General features: G+C 34.2%; 1 long non-coding RNA gene across 2 annotated transcripts in view; it reads left to right on the forward strand.

Annotated features, from left to right (window-relative positions):
* Positions 1 to 14108, forward strand: part of LOC148946226 (uncharacterized) — a 52505-nt gene that overhangs the window by 14231 nt on the left and 24166 nt on the right. The window contains exon 1 of one of the 2 annotated variants that reach the window (XR_016142603.1): positions 10819 to 10918. The exons of the other annotated variant lie outside the window; for it this stretch is intronic. This is a non-coding gene — a long non-coding RNA (uncharacterized LOC148946226). Of the gene's footprint in view, positions 1 to 10818; positions 10919 to 14108 lie in introns of those variants that run through there. 2 annotated transcript variants of the gene reach the window in all.

Genomic DNA, 14108 nt, shown 5'->3' on the forward strand with positions numbered 1-14108 from the left:
TTTGTTTTTATTTTATTTTATCCCCTTGTTAATTTTACGAGTTTTTTTGTGGGGGGGGGGGCATTTTTGCTGACTTGACATTGACCTTCTAAATTTATGAGTTTACTTTGTTTTTGTTTTTAATGTTTTCACGTATTTGACATTGACCCTTTTATAATTTTCTGTTGTTGTTTGATTGTTTGTTTTTGTTGTTCTTTTTTCGCTGTATTTGACGCTAAAGTGCGAATTCGGCCCTTTTGGGCTTGTGATAGCCATTTTTCAGAAATAAATCTTATCTTATCTTCAAGACAGGAATTACAGTCTTTAATATGCACTGCATATCTTCTATAGAATTTACACGGATTGCATAATTTACACTTTTCATAATAGCCATCACCAAAAGTGCTATTCTCACAGGATGACCAGCTGGCCAAAGTATACAAGAATAATGGGCATTTGTAAAATATATTTTGATGTTGACTGTCTCACTTCCAAAAAGAATCTGACTCGGGGTCAATAAAAAATGTCTCTTAGGAGCGTCACAAAATGGCCATCTAAGTAGGGGTTAAGAGCAAAACCACAATATCATTTTGTTTTCTCTCGATTAATATATCTATAAATAAATCTTGGGGACCAAGACGACAAAGTTTTATACAATAGTCCAAAGATGGGGAATCAGTTCCTATTATATCGTTAAGCATTTTTCGAGAAGCTTTCTTTGAAGAGACAATTCCAGAAAGTCATCATCTAAAACTAGATATTTTTCCAATTTTACTAGATTACGTAAGATTTTCTTATTCTCAAATCTATCCATTTTAACACTTTCACTACCAAATACAGACTAAGCATTTTCTATAAATTGTTCTCTTCAATATATTTCGCCAGCTGCATTTAATACATCTTTTAGTCTCTCTATATGCGCTATATTCACCTTAGCCGCAAAGCACAATTGTTCTTCCGACTTGAATTTGCTTAGTGTTATAACATATTCATTATACATCTTGTCCCATTCTAGGGTTAGTCAGGAACCCCTTGTAATTTCCACCGCCACCTAAGACGTTCTAGGTCCCGTTTCATCAACACTTTCAATATTCAATAATGTATAAGCATTCATGTTGATGTTGACTGTCCCACTTTCAGAAAGAAATTGGTTCTCGATCAATAAAATGGCTTCTACTACCTGGAAACGCCTCTAGACATGTGGAATTTGGCCTAGAAACAAGGCAGGAATTTGCCAGCTAGAAACAGGTGCGAGGGGCTTGGAGCTCCCCATATTGTTAAAACTTGTGTATTATCCTGACCATACTCCGATTAATCATATAAAATAAAACTGGAATCCTGGGAATCTTGCCAGGGGTGGGAATTTGCATAGGAACAGGGACGTAATGACGTCAGAGGGCTGCGGTAGAAATCCTATGGGAAAAATGATATGGATGCCGTGACGCCAAAGGGCTGCGTTTGAAAGCCTTAATAGCACACTACCTAAATGACCAAAAGGGAATATGCACATGTTACTACCGCTACTAATACTACCGTTACTATTTTTATTACTTCTACTACTAATGCAACACTATTACTGCAACTACTATTAAGGCTATGTCTATGAAGGTAAAAATTTTAGGGAAAATTGATGGCAAATTGGGACTAACAAAAGACACTATGTACATTTAGATTGTCAAAATAATGTATCTTAAGAATTGATTTGTGCATTAAGTTGGAACTCCCAGAGAATGCTTAAAGGGGAAGATCAATTGACCAAAAGGCAATATGTGCACACAACTACTAATACTACTACCGCTGTAACATTTACTAATTCTACTACTACTATTATGATAATTCCAACAATTACTTCTATCGCAACTACTTGTAAGGTTAAGAGCATTAAGATGAAAATTTCAAGAAGTATATAGATGTACAGGTTATCAAAAGAGCAAATCGGCGATGTCATAGCAATGGCTGATTGCGTTAAGCTGAGCAGTAATACTACTGCTTTGACTACTATTACAACTATACCTAAAGGGTATGAGGGGAAATTTTCCCAGAATATTTCTGAAAATTTCCGTTGCACGGATGACAACTAGCTATCCGTATGCAGGTTGTCAAAAGGGCATATCAGCAATATTTTAGGAACAGTTTCATGTGTGAAGTTAAAACTTACAACGCTTGTTGTGGGGGATGTTGATTTAACCAAAAGACGATATTCGCATCATAATACTACTGCCTCTGCTCCTAGAACTACTACTACTGCTACTATTATTATTACTGCTACTACTACTACTGCTACTAAAGCTAAGACTACTACTACTAACTCTATTCCTACTGGTACTACTGCTATTACTGATGCTGCTGCTACTGCTAATAAACCTAAGGGTATTAAGGCAAAAATTTTGGGCAATATTGTAACTGTACTGAAATTAATTGAAACACACTATGACCATATAGGTTGTCAAGAGGACGTATCAGCAATGCTTCAGGACCGGTTGATGGTATTAAGTTAAAAATTTCATCGTGCGTTGAAGGGGATATTGAAAAAAAGGTACTAGTGCACACTACTACTAATGCTACTACTGCTACTACAAATCTTGCTACTACACCAGCTAAGTGTATTATGGTAAAGCTTTCAAGGAATATTTATTCGGATGCTGAGGTAAACCAAAACTAACTATGATCATTTAAATTGTCTATAAGTGACAATGCAATATCAATATAACAGCTTACATTATTTGAGTTAGACTTTTCAGGGTAAGTTGTGACGGATTTTGAACTAAAAGAAAGACACTAAGTGTATAGTTTTGATACCACTTCTACGGTTACTGTAAATAAAGACACTAAGGGAATTAAGTTGATCGTTTAGGGTGGGTTTCAATTATACGAAAAAACTATACGCATTCAAGTATTAATGGGCATATAAGTAATATCATAGCTGCGCAGCTTTGTCTTAGCTAGTAATATCATTGATATTTTAAAGGAGCTAATTTGATTGGAAAATTCAAAGTTCTAGTCCCCCTTTTTAAGAGTCAAAAGCGATTGGAGGACAGTCAACCCTCCTCTTTAGCTCATAATTTTCCATACACTTCCAATCAAAATTTAAGATAGCCATTTTGTTAAGCGTAGCTGAACGGTATTGTAACTGTATCTCTAGGACTATTGCGCAGATCTACCCCCCCACAGTTATGCAATTTGCCCAGTATGTTTAAGAAAAATATAAGTTGCACTTTACTGAAATATAATTTACACTGTACTGAATTTCTTTTTTTTAATGTTTTCACTTTTGTAACTGTAATAAATGAAATATTATTAGCATTTTAAGGAATAAATATCAATATATGTATAAGGAATAAATAACTTCATTTGTGTGTTTTTTTTCTTTGAAGTGCAAATTATGTTCCGGCCTTGGAAAGGCATAAGGGTTTTGAGCCCTCCTCATGTTAATTTCTGCTCGTTTTGTGTTTGACTCGGTTATTTCTTTTAATTTTTGTTCGTTTTGGGTGCCATTTATGCTGATTTGTGGTAGTTTTACGCTTAATAGAGTATTTAATTCTATTTTGCTCTTTTTTAGTGTAATGGAGTTCTTTATTGCCTTTAAAAAACTTATTCTGTGGAAAAAGTTTTTTTAGTTAATTTCAATAAACATACTGTCAGTTCAAGGCGAAATAGCAAGATATAGTCTCAGAGCAGTGTGTACCATTGCAGACAAGCTGTCATCACAGTCTTAGGAAAAAAGCCTTGACGGGCTCAACCAAGCTTAGAAAGTTCACATAAAACAGTGCTTCTTGCTATTATTACTTATTGAAAATTTTCAATTATTATTGCTACTTTGATTTCTCATTCTCCTAATTTGAAGTTTATTTCTGGTCTTGTTTTCACTGATTTTTTTTTATCACTTCCCTATCTATCTATCACTATCATTTTTTTTATCTATCACTATTTGTACCTAAGAATGAGATCGCCGTGGATGAGTAGGGTGAGCCTTCTTTTAGAAATTTTACTGATAAAGAAATTTTCTAACTAAATACATAGTCTTCAGAGTATAATCAGTCTAGTGTTCTTGAAGCTAATGATGTTGAATGTACAAAGAGTGTATTTTTGGGTCGTATGGGAATTCTGTTAGATAACCATTTTTCTCTTAGAAAGAGGCCAAGAAATTCTACACCAAATGCCCATGGATGTCTAGAGGTGTGATAAATGCTACACATATGAAGACGTCTCTGTTCAAGGCTGCATGTAAAAGTAAGACACAGGATGATCTTTTGAAGTACAAACATTAAAAAAATGTGCTTATTTTTTCAGTACGTGCAGCCAAAAACCTGTATTTTTCATCTCGAATTGATGAGTTTAAGGAGAATTTGCGCAAGGTTTGGACTGTAGTTAATGAAGCTTTTTTCCGCAAGAAACTCAAACAGTCTTCCCCATGTCCTTAAAGGAATGCTGATGGATTCATTGTGGACAAAAACTGCTCTTTGAGTGCCTTCAGTTCGTATTTCACCACACTTCCTTCAGTTACTATTCCACCCCAGAGTCGAGTAAGTAGTGTTCCCTTAGCAGAAAAATCTTTTTTCCTTTCCCCATGCAGCGATACTGAGATTTTTAGTATTGTTTTTCAGCTTCCAAGCAGCCGTTCAATTGATAGTGTTGGTTTGAGTAATAATATACTTAAACAAACTGGTCAGTTTGTTTCTAACCCCATCTTACACATAACTAACCTCTCTTTTTCTTCTTGTGTTTTTCCTCATTCATTTAAAGTTTCTAATGTCGTACCTTTGCATGAAAAATATGATTCGTCTCTAATTTCAAACTATAGACATATTTCTCTTCTTCCCGTCACCTCTAAGGTTGTTGAAAAAGTAGTGTATCTTAGACTCTCTTCATTTACGAATGCCAGAAATTCTCTCATAAATAACCATCAGCATGGTTTTCGTCCCACTTTCTCTACCTTGCACTACTACTACTACATACTTTCAGATGCCACTGAGTTTGTGCGTATCAATCTGGAGAAGAGCTTGTGTGTTTTGGGTCTATTTCTTGATTTTTCAAAGGCATTTGGCAAGGCGACCACTCTGTTCTTATGTCTAAACTATCTTTATTTGAAGCGCATGGTGTCCCACTAGAATGGTTAACGTCTTACCTCTCAGGGAGATGTCAGTTTGTTTCGGTTAACGGTACCTTCCCCTCTACTTTGCCTATATTGAAAGGTGTCCCAGAAGGATCTGTGCTTGGGCCACTTTTGTTTTTAATTTATATTAATGATCTTGTTGATGGTCTTCATCCCCATGTGCATTCTGTTCTTTTTCCTGACGACAATAACTTTGTCATTGCTGCAGTGGACCTGTCATCATTTCACATTTTTTTTTACCTTTCTATATTTTTTCTTTGCATTTATTTTTCTTTACCTTTCTTATTGTCACTCTGTCTTGGGTAGTACTAGCAAATCTCTTCTCCGCTCACTTCAAAGATCCCGAAATAAGGGCAGTGAAGGCTACTTTTCTTCTCCCTTGGCTTTACCCTTCCTCTGATCTTTATAATGATACTGGAATAGATCCGCTGGATCGTACTGTATGTAAAAGTGTCTTTATTTAGCGCATTCTGCTTTTCTAGGTACACTTCCACTGCCTCTGAAGTAGTTTTTCTCACGGAGAGGCTCAGGTAGGCACTCTTCTTCTTTAAGTAGTTCTTCTCGCAGATTTATTTTACCTAAACGATCATCGACAGCAGCTCAGATGTCTCCTGTTTATCAATCAACTCTACTATGGAACTACATCCCTCCTGATGTCCCTAATTTCTTTCTGTAAAGGTAGTCTCTCGTCGGGTCTTTCCAGTTTAGTAATTTTTCTCTTTTTCTTTTTTTAATTCTATCCTAATTTATATGTCCTTCTTCTCTTCTTTTAAAATTATTTTCAGTTATATGTTAAATCTCCTTCTAAATCTCCTATCTGTTAAATGTCCTTGTCTTGTTCCAGTGTTTTTATTGTATGTGCTTTACAAAAGTGATTTATTTTTGTTTTGTGTCGCCCATTTCAAGCAAAGCTTCTCAGGCTTAGTAACTGCTTTAAGTTTGTAACAGTTTTTTTTTAGTATTAGTAAATTGATTGATTGATTAAAAACTTTGAAGTTGCGAACTCTTTTGAGATGACGGGATCTGTGGCCAGAAAACAGCATAGGAGGGCCTTTGTTCCGCCCCCTCCCCTCCCTCACACCATGCCTTCCACGGGCACTAATTCAATACAATTAGCCTACTCCTTCTGTTACGAAAACAACAAAAGCAACCTCCATGGAAAATAAAAATACGAAATTTCGTAGGAAGAGGCTTAACAATTTGTTAGTGGTTCTCAGGGACTATGCGAATATACTTTCAATTAATTTATATTCATTGTATTCTAATTACATAATAATTCACTAGACATTTCTTGATTTTATATATATTTGCAAACGAGATAGGTTACTATGTGAGGTTATTGCAGTGAATTTGCAAAGATTAGTAGATGTTTCGTTAGGCCTTCTAATTAAAATTTTTCTAAACTTCAAGCTAGGGCTTCAATACATAAGAATATGAATTAACCTCACGTCCCGTTAGGAGCGCTACTAAATTGTTAATTAACACGTATGAACCAGTGGCACAAATTCATGAAAAACATGGAACATAGATGGGGGGGGGATTTATTTTTCAAAACCTTGTAGGGCAATTTTTTGTGCTTTTCAAATTTTTAAGTAAAATACCCAAAAAAAAGTATTTTTTCAAAATTGAAAGGAGAGGATAAAATATAGGGGTACAAGTGGCCGTCTCCTAATTGACATACAACGTTTGGACCTCTTTGCTTCAATTTACAATGAATATTTGGTACTAAGGAATTACTTACAAGAAAAGTCTACACAATAAATAAACCATTAGTAGGCCATTGAACTCCAGATTGTACTCTAGAATACTTAATTTCTTAAGTATTCAACATTTTGTTAACAATTAAAATCTGTATTTATTCCATGAACATATTTTAATAGATATAGTAAAAAATACGATGAGAATCAGATGAATTGTCGAAAGTCTAATGGTAAATGCTAGTGAATAGATGGCTTTCATCTTATTCGAGACAAAAAAGTATGTTTGACACTTCCATCCAATTCATTTAATATTTAACAATTTAAAATATACGTTTGGTTGAAATAGAGATTTTACATAAAATTAAAATGCTAACAAATTAATAATTTAGGTTTTAAAATAACAATTTGTTGGATTTGTTTTTTAGCAAACTTTTGTTACATAAAATTAGATATAATATCATAAAGCTCTTATTTAATTTGAAGAAAGCGAAATGTTCAAAATTAGCTGTAAAATTTTTAAAGTCCTGTAAAACTAAAGTGAGGGCAATTCCTACCTCTTTTAATTAGAGCGCGCCAAATCAAACAGTAAATCTAACTTACAAGAGTGGAAACTGGCGCTAATGCCAACGGAAAAAAAGACTATCAACGTCATCTAGCATGTGCCGGTACTAGGCATTTTTTCAAGTTCTGTAATCATTTTTCTGTCAGGAACTGCGATTAGATTCTTATTACTAATATAATTATACCATAATTACACTAAGTAACTTAATTACACTAAAGAAAATAATTATTCTTATTATTGTACCAACACAAATATCAAGTGTCCCTAAATGCTAGATGACGCTGCTAGCTTTTTCTGTTGACAATAGTGCCAGTTTTCACTCTTTTCACTTACCCATACTCTTTACACCTAACTTTCACCGTACTAATTTCTCCTGATGTTTATGTAATGAATCATTTTTTGTCAGGTTGAAGCTCCCCATTCATAGAAATCTTTGAATTTGTGTTTTATATTCAGAAATAAAATTGACTAATCCCACCGTTTACAATTACTGTGGTATTTGGTGTCAAAGCAACTTATTAACTCTTCACTTATTTCGGTTGCACGTATATTCCCGAAAGTTAAAGATTGATAGCACAAATTGTAACAATTCTCTGTTTCCAGTGGGAGTTTTTTGACTAGCTCTATTCTAAAAGACCTCTAAGTACTTTGTATTTTCATTCAAATAAGAATCCCCCCCCCAAAAAAAAAAATTATGATAATAGATGGAGATTTACACTACCACATGATTGGTACTTTGAACAAGAACTATCAATGGGTTTCTGTCTTGAATTTTCTCTAAGTCTAATGTGGGTTTAACGGACTTGTCAAGTTATCTCCTGAACGTGGTCATTCTTTAATACGTTTTAATTTCTACTTTCCAACGTTGTTTGGGCTATTGATATAGTAGACGAAGGTAACCAGACCCGTTCCATTTAGAGAGTTGTAAACCTTCTTTTTTTCGTTTACAAAAAGAGGTTAATACTTCTTTGTGTGGCTAAGTTTAGCTCTTGCAAACCGAATTATCATTGCATGTATCTATTTTTTGTATTTAGCAATCTTTGATATGGCATAAGGTGCTTCAGGGTTGTATTCGATTCCTATAAAGCTAAATTATGGGTGTGTCACTAAAGCAGAGCCATTTTGGCTCAGGTGCATAACTAAGGCCACACCATTTTCCTCTCTTAATAACTATAAATTACTTGTTGCTTAAGCATTTTATATTTATGTTCTTTTTTGCAATGATCTTCGCATGAATTGCAAGTTATAGATTTATGTAAGTGTATTCAAGATAATTTGGCGATAAGCCAAGCAACTTTTTTCAAGGGAATCATCTGTTCTTACTTTTTTCCGTCACGAGTCTCGGTTTGATTAAGCTTATAATTTACGCCTTTTTTGTAGTTAGCATGAAATTGTATAATTATATCTACAGGAATGATTAATTGTCATTTTAAACCTACCCTGGGCTGGGTATAGATCGGTATAGTTTAGAAGGAAGCGTTTCCAACTTACCCCCTGGCCCGATCATATAGAATATTATGATCGCAGAAAGGTAACCCGCTGCATGGCCCTGAATTTATTTCCGGTAGTGAGATTATGCGAAAAGTTCTCCCTAATAATCCAAAAGAGAAGGAGATGAGAGAAGATTCATTCAACCCAAAATTCCGGATGATGATTTATATAGAACTTTTTTCCTCGACATATAAAAGAAACACATGTAAAATATATTGACACAACATATTCTGCTCTTAATGATTAATTTTGTACAAAACCGAAACTAATGTTTCAATAGCCTGGCCTTCTCCAAAGAGGAATTGATCCAGAAATTCTCATAATATATGGATTCTGAAGCGTGGGTGCTCCAAGAAACGGAGGAGGTTTTGCTAGATGCTTTTTAGAGAAATTGCCTACGGATTGTTTTGGGTACCTAACTGACTGGTCGTATCTCAAAGAGTAATTTCAACGAAAAATATGGTTCAATACCGCTTTCGAAGGCTATAGTGAGAGAAAGATTAAGGTAGCTAGGCCACATTCTGCGGATGAAGGATGACAGATTGCCATAAATTGTCCTTGTCGGCCAACCGTCTAGGGGTAAACGAAAAGCAGGTCGTTCCCAAATGGGGTGGGAGGATATCGAAAGGAAAGATTTAAGGGAAATGGTACTTCTTGGGAGAGTGTAAAGAGCGATACTTTCAATAGATTGGGATAGAAGAGCTTGCTTAGCATGCTTAGCTGTGTTGGCCTCAGGCGGCTTGGTGCTGCACTGAGTTGCTAGTAGTAATAGTAATAATAACTGACACAGTAGTAGCGGATTGGGTTGATGCTCTGATTGGCGACTCGGGACCCTAGATTTGATTTCCAGGTTGGGGACCAAACCTCAAGGTTGGCCGGCAGGCTTACTAACTGCTTCCGTAAAGAGACCCATCAAACAAAACGTCAGTTCAACGATCTATATACCTTCAATAGCACTGGAGAAACTTTACTCTTTTTTACCCCTAACTTCTTGCTCCCTAACCTGGGAGAGGAGTTTCTTAAACTTCTAATAGGCCTACTTTAAAACTTTTATATTTGTCATTCGGAATCGGGACCCAGGTCACCCGAAATCATGAGTTTTTCGAGTTTTTGGGCACCCCAAGTTCAAATTGTTAAATAAAATCAGTGTTTCTATTAACCCCGCTCCTAAAACAAATGTACGTGCCTGATTCATTCTTACTTTATCCAATCAAATATACTTTTCAAGTAATATTATTTCTAACCTTTAGATATTAGTGTAAAAAAGAGATGAAACTTTAAAATTGCGTAATATCATTTGCTTACAAAAAAATAAAATGATTTAACAAATCATGAACACTCACTGCTATTACTACTACTACTAATATCAGCTTATTGCAGCACTAAACCACCTGAGGCCAAAACAGTTGTAGTTAGTGGGGACTCTAGGGCTGTTCAGGGGGAAAGCAGCTGTCCCCAGTATTTCCGATATCTGAGATGAAATTCCTTTAATTTTGCATTTTTTACACTCCTGCCTATACCTTGCCCCCCTTCCCCTAGACTATGACGTCTAAAACCGCTACTGACTGCAGTGGTTCCACGTCCACCCCGTTCTATTTAAATTAACTCTTCACTTCCTTTCATGAAATTAAAACACCCTTTAAAACTTCTATGACCTATCCCAATCCCATTCCCCATCCCATAAGACCATAATTATAAAATTGTAGGCACCTCTATATGGTTTCAGGTGTTTTCATGAAAGAAATCGGATTTTTTATTGAAATTACGTGTTACTTTTAATTCCTATATAGTATATTATTCGCAGCAATAATTCTCATTTGAATTTGAATTCAGCAAATTATAGAAGATGTTTCCGGCGAGAGATTCTTTGCCAAAGACTGGTTTCTCTAAACTTGTACCTTTGAGCAATCATACAAATTTAACTTGAAATGTAGTATTTACCAAAACCCATGGGAGTGTATAACTTTTTTGTTTTTATCTTTATATGATCTGAAATTGAATAGCAGCCATGGTCCTTATTAGTATATTAAGTATACAGATTATCAACACTGTACAACTTCAGGCTGTTAGCATGTATGTATTTTGCGGAAGTAATTTTAATGTTGCTTTGTTTGATCTAAACCTCTGAAGCTCGTTAAGAATTAAGATATGTTGGGTCTTTTGTTTGCCAAAGTCATGCAATTGCTTAAAAGGGAATGGTCTTTAGGCCGATTTCCCTTCAAAAAATGATATCAAGGTTTTTTTTGACTTGACTTGACTTTTATTTTCAACTAATAATACATCATACTTAACTGGCACTTACAACACATTTTTTGAATAACATTATCAACAAACGTAGAAATGGTAAGAACGTATGACGTTCTATTAAGCCACTATTGTGACTTGAGCAGCGTCACTCAATCTTTTATCATAAACCAAAACTCATTCACTCTTTCTACTCTTTTCATACCATTCAATACAAATTAACTCAATTTAACTTTTTTTTTAACTTTTTATTTTACAACTTAATTACAATTTAACATTTTTTTAAATAAATAAAAAAAAAAAAAAAAAAAATTATTTTTACGTATTGTTTAATAATCTCTTCAAAAAATGATATCAAGGTATTTAGGCATTGTTTGAATTCCCTTCAAAAATGAAATCAAGGTTCTTTGGAATTGTTTGATACTCCCTTCAAAAAATGATATCAAGGTTTTTAGGGATTGTTTGATAATCCCTTCAAAAATGATATCGATGTTTTAGAGAGTGTTTGATATTCCTTTCAGAAAATCAAGTTTTTTAGGGATTGTTTGATAGTCCCTTCAAAAAATGATATCAAGATTTTTAGGGACGGTTCAATATTCCCTTAAGAAAATGATATTATGGTTATTAGAAATTGTTTGATACTCCCTTCAAAAAATGATATAAAGTTTTTTAGGGACAGTTTGATATTCCCTTCAAAAAATAATATCAAGGTTCTTAGGAATTGCTTGATATTCCTTTCATATCTCTTCAAATGATATCTTGATATCTCCTCAAAAAATGATATCAGGTTTTTAGAGATTATTTGATAATCCTTTCAAAAATGATATCAATGTTTTAGGGAGTGTTTGATATTCCTTTCAAAAAATGATATCAAGATTTTTAGGGACTGTTTAATATTCCCTTAAGAAAATGATATTATGGTTATTAGAAATTGTTTGATACTCCCTTCAAAAAATGATATAAAGTTTTTTAGGGACAGTTTGATATTCCCTTCAAAAAATAATATCAAGGTTCTTAGGAATTGCTTGATATTCCTTTCATATCTCTTCAAATGATATCTTGATATCTCTTCAAAAAATGATATCTGGTTTTTAGAGATCATTTGATAATCCTTTCAAAAATGATATCAGTGTTTGAGGGAGTGTTTGATATTCCTTTCAAAAAATGATATCAAGTTTTTAGGGATTGTTTGATAGTCCCTTCAAAAAATGATATCAAGATTTTTAGGGACTGTTCAATATTCCCTTCAGAAAATGATATCATGGTTTTTAGAAATTGTTTGATACTCCCTTCAAAAAATGATATCAAGGTTTTTAGGGACAGTTTGATATTCCCTTCAAAAAATATTATCAAGGTTTTTAGGAACTGTTTGATATTCCTTTCAAAAAATGATAGCAATGTTTTTAGGGATTGTTTGATATCCCCTTCAAAATTCCTTCAAAAAATGATATCAAGGTTTTTAGGGATTGTTTGATATTCCCTTCAGAAAATTATATCATAATTTGTAGAAATTGTTTGATATTCCCTTCAAAAATGTTATCAAGGTTTTTAGGGATTGTTTGATATTCCCTCCAAAAACGATATCAAAGTATTTAGGGATTGTCTTATATTCCTTTTGAAAATAATAACCACGTTTCCAGGGGTTGTTTTATATTCCCTTCAAAAAGTTATAATAAGGTTTTTAGGAATTTTTTTATATTCCCTTCAAAAGATGATATCAAGGATTTAGATATTGTTTAATATTCCCTTCAAAAAATGTTAACGAGGTTTTCGGCGACTGTTTTGTATACCCTTTACGGATTGTTTTATATTCCCTTCAAAAAATGATATCAAGGTTTGTAGGGATTGTTTTAAATTCCCTTAAAAAAGTGGTATCAAGGTTTCTAAAGATAGTTTTATATTTACGCCAAAAAATGATAACAAGGTCTTTAGGGATTGCTTTATATTCCCATCAAAAAATGATAGCAAGGTTTTTAGGGGTTGTTTTATAATTTATCGGTGATGTCTATAGAATTTGCGTATTATTTTTTTCGGAGTTACCCCCCCCCCCCATATGTAAAATGTTGTGTCTCTCGAAATAAGATCATCTTTAGGTGCCTGATTTAAGTATATGTGTTCTGGACTGAAACCTCAGCGTTGTTTCAGTGTGTATGGGCAGGAGGTTCAACCTATTAGTTAGCAAGACTACAGATAAAAGATTGTCTGCAATAAGAGGGGTGCTATTACCCCACAGTACCCATATTCTAAAATGTTCTAAAATGTTCCCGGCAGCCGAGGGGTTAGAAATGAATTTCTAGTAACCGAGGGGTGATCGAATCGACCCAAGGGTCCTAGAATACCATAAAAGGGCTCATTTGAACGAAAATTAAAAGCTCTAGTGGCTTTTTTAAGTGACCAAAAAGATTGGAGGGCAACTAGGCCCAGTCCCACATCCCTTTTTTCTCAAAATCGTCCGGTTAAAATTTTGAGGTAACCATTTTGTTCAGCATAGTTGAAAGGCCGAATAACGATGCTTTTGGAGATATCATGACCTCCCACACCCCTTGGGTCTTTAAGTAATAAAATTTGCCCATTGTTTACGTATAGTATTTGATATTGGGAAGTTTGCATACTTTTTTTTTGGGGGGGGGGGAGCACATATTGTCTGCAATGGAGGATTTTCCTTAGGATTAATTTTCCATGGGTAGGGAATTTTACTGGGGGGTGAATTTTTCAGGAGAAATTTTACACTGAGGGAATTTCCCGGAAACTCCTATTATTTAAGAACAACTCCTGAAACACAAGGTTCGTTTAATTAAAACAATAATAAGCTTTTTTTTTAAGTACTAAAAACTTTAGCGTAAATAGTGAGGTGTCGAGGAGGAGCAATCCCCCTCACATATGCATTTAATTTCTGTTCATTTTAAGTTTTAATGTTCCTCCTTACTTTCAGTTTAAAAAACATGCTTTATTTTATTTTATTTATATTTAGGAACGAATGCACCACTTTGTGGTATTACTGCCTCTGAAACTCGAACGC

The sequence above is a fragment of the Artemia sp. Qi Xiang Cuo genome, chromosome 12 (assembly GCF_049724085.1).
Source record: "Artemia sp. Qi Xiang Cuo chromosome 12, ASM4972408v1, whole genome shotgun sequence".
Lineage (NCBI taxonomy): Eukaryota > Metazoa > Arthropoda > Branchiopoda > Anostraca > Artemiidae > Artemia > Artemia sp. Qi Xiang Cuo.